Source organism: Myotis yumanensis, unplaced genomic scaffold (assembly GCF_028538775.1).
Source record: "Myotis yumanensis isolate MYYU_CA2020_CCGP unplaced genomic scaffold, mMyoYum1.0.hap1 SCAF_9, whole genome shotgun sequence".
Taxonomy (NCBI): domain Eukaryota; kingdom Metazoa; phylum Chordata; class Mammalia; order Chiroptera; family Vespertilionidae; genus Myotis; species Myotis yumanensis.
This window is the reverse complement of record NW_027223760.1, coordinates 6,561,333-6,564,575: the sequence shown is the minus strand read 5'-3', so window position 1 is coordinate 6,564,575 and position 3,243 is coordinate 6,561,333. Positions and strand designations below refer to the sequence as shown.

Below are 3,243 nucleotides of genomic sequence, written 5' to 3'. Positions count from 1 at the left end.
GCATTGTGTTAAAATCACCAGGTTCCCTTAACGTTATGTATAGACTTTTGAGGGCATAATTTGAGTTAGGAAATTAGCAATGGAATTGGTTCCTCGATGGAGAATTATTCTTAAGGGTCTTAACTGGAGGTGACTTCGGGCCTTACCAGCTCCATGTGGACACTTACTTTTTATTCTTTTCCTGTTTTTATCCTGGAAGAGGATGGAATTACTTCCAATGAGCAGATATGGAACTAAGGCTGAAGGTAAGAAAGCCTATAAGAATCACCGTTTCCTCACCTCAAACACAGTGACGGAAACCCAGTGTTTTAAACTGAAGAAGAAAAAGTCAGTGCTCATTTCTTCTTTACCTTCCCCACCACCTTTACCCCCACCTCCACCCGACCCCTTCAGTACAATGTTCACCTTCCACATGATGTGTGGGAAATATGGAAATGAAACTTCATGTCAGAAGTTGCAGGGTTTTGAACTGAATAGTGAATACATTTTCTCTTTCCTTGTCCAGTTTGAGCAGAAAATGGAAATATCTCCCAGAAAGATTTATTAATCATGCAGGCTACAAAACATCCCAGAACACTGCAGAAAAGCAAGAACCAACACAGAGTAGAAGAAATAAAATAATAGATTTTAGGACACTGCAATGAACTTGGAATCCTTTTGAGCTCCCTGGGTTCTCAGACTTCTTGTTCCCTTGAATGTTTTAGCTCCTGGCTCAGTGTCACCCTCTCAAACACCACTTTTTTTTTTAAAAAAATATATTTTATTGATTTTTTACAGCAAGGAAGGGAGAGGGATAGAGAGTTAGAAAAATGGATTAGAGAGGAACATTGATCAGCTACCTCCTGCACACCGCACACCGGGGATATGCCCGCAACCAAGGTACATTCCCTTGACTGGAATCGAACCCGGGACCCTTCAGTCAACAGGCTGATACTCTATCCACTGAGCCAAACCAGTCAGGGCTCCAACACCACTTTTGTTAACTTCCTATAATTCAATCAGCCAAGTAGGTGAACTTTCCATCACATGTACTACTAATAGTCTTAAATTCCATCCTCTTCAGCCACCCATCCTGAGTCATCTCTCAGGCTTTGCCTTTGACAGTAACTATGACCTTTCTGTTGTTTCAATCTCAAGCAGAGAATTCCCCACCCAAAGAACAGAGACCCGGGGACCTCAGCTGGTCCTTGGTGGAAGATCACAGCTGACACTTCCTTTTCTCCCAAGGTTTAGGTGAATATGTTGAGCACTTCTACACAAGTGTTCCTGGTCATTTGTGAGTGAAAAGAGGTGGTAATATTTTCCCATGTGTGATTTCTCATCCTTTGCATCCTTCTAATATCACATTCATTTAACATGAAACTCGCAGAGGCACCATCCCTGGAGAAACACAGGGACCAGCTTTCTTTCAGAAAAACTGTCTTCCCTGAACTTGATGAAGGAGTTGGAGCAACCTTCTCAATGTAGCAGTTCTAATTGTTGATTATGGGTCCAAAGTGGGCTTCTTATGCAGACTTCCTTTGACCTGGGAACCTCCTAAAGTTGTTGGAAACTTTTGTATGTATTTAGATATGACAGTTTCCTGGGAGGGAGATTCACAGCTTTAATGAGATATCATGAGTGTCCACGATTGAAAAATCGGAAGTAACACTAGTTTACTAAGACACACAGTTTTTCTTATTCAGGCAGTGTAGAAAATAACCAGTTTGCATCATCTTCCTCACTGAGGCTCATCCTGGTGAGCAAGTCTGGTTGTGGAAAAAGTGCCACTGGGAACAGCGTACTCTGTCAACCTGTGTTGGAGTCCAGGCTGGGGGCCCAGGCCGTGGACAGGACGTGCCACTTGGCCACAGGAACCTGGAATGGAAGGAACATCCTAGTGATTGACATGCCCTCCATCTTTGACCCAAGGCTCAGGACCAAGAGATGTACAAGCACATCGGGGACTGCTACCTGCTCTCAGCCCCAGAGCCCCATGTGCTTCTGCTGGTGACACAGCTGGGGCACTTCACTGCCCTGGACACATTGGCAGTGAGTCGGGTGAAGGAGGCCTTTGGGACAGGAGCCATGAGACACGTGGTGGTCCTCTTCACCCACAAGGAGGACTTAGAGGACGTGTCCTTGGATGAGTATGTAGCCAAAATGAACAACTATAGCCTGCAGATCCTGGTCCAGGAGTGTGGGAAGAGGCAGTGTTGCCTCAACAACCAGGCCACAGAGGAGGAGCAGAGGGAGCAGCTGGAGAAGCTGATGGCTGTGGTTGAGAACTTGGAGAGGGATAACCAGGGTAACTTCTACACAAACAATCTCTTCCACGATGCACAGGTGCCCCGGGGGGTGTGTGTGGGGGGGACAGCACCCTAGGAGAAGAGCACAGATGCTACTTGGCCACAGTTCAAGTGCACATTGAAGAGCAAAAGCGAGACCTGAAGGAGACTGGGAGTCACTGAGCATCCAAGGTGGTGCACAGAGTTAAAAGACGTATTTTGACTGATATAAGTGTGCTATTTTAGCTTTTTTCTTTTTTCATTTTCATTTCATGAAATGTATTTTTCATCCCTTTACTTTCAGTCTCTGTCTGTCTTTCATTCTGTGGGGAGTGTCTTGAAAACAGCATATATATCAGTCTTGTTTTGTCATCTATTCAGGTACTCTATGCCCTTTGATTGGAGCCTTTCATCCATTTATCCATTTCATATATTTAAATTGATTATTGATAAGTATGTATTTATTGACATTTTTAAAATTTATACCCAAGTTCCTTTTTTTAAAATTGATACTTCTTAGAGAAGTTCCTTAAATTTTTCTTGTAATACTAGTTTAGTGGTGATGAACTCCTTGAGCTTTTTCTTGCCTGGGAAGCCTTTTATCTCTCCTTCAATTTTAAATAATAACCTTTCTAGGTAGAGTACTCATGCTTGTAGGGCCTTACTTTTCACGGAGTTGCATAATTCATACCAATCTCTTCGGGCCTTGAAAGTTTCTATTGAGAAATTAACTGGTAGTGTTATGGGAGCTCCCTTAGAGGTGTTTCTGTTGCTACTTCTAAGATCCACTCTTTGTTTCTACGCTTTGCCATTTAAATGATGATGCACATTGGTGTGGGCCATTTTGGGTTCATCTTGTTAGAGACTCTCTGTAAGTCCTGGACTTATGTGTCTTTTTTCTTCACCAAATTAGAGAATTTTTCAGTCATTATTTTTAAAAATAGGTTATCAATCTCTTTTCTCCTTCTGGTGTCCC

At 43.0% G+C, this 3,243-nt stretch overlaps 1 pseudogene; it reads left to right on the top strand.

Moving 5' to 3' along the window:
• The first annotated feature begins 202 nt into the window (after positions 1 to 202).
• On the top strand, positions 203 to 2,513 carry LOC139016723 (GTPase IMAP family member 5-like; annotated as a pseudogene).
• The last annotated feature ends 730 nt before the right edge of the window (positions 2,514 to 3,243 follow it).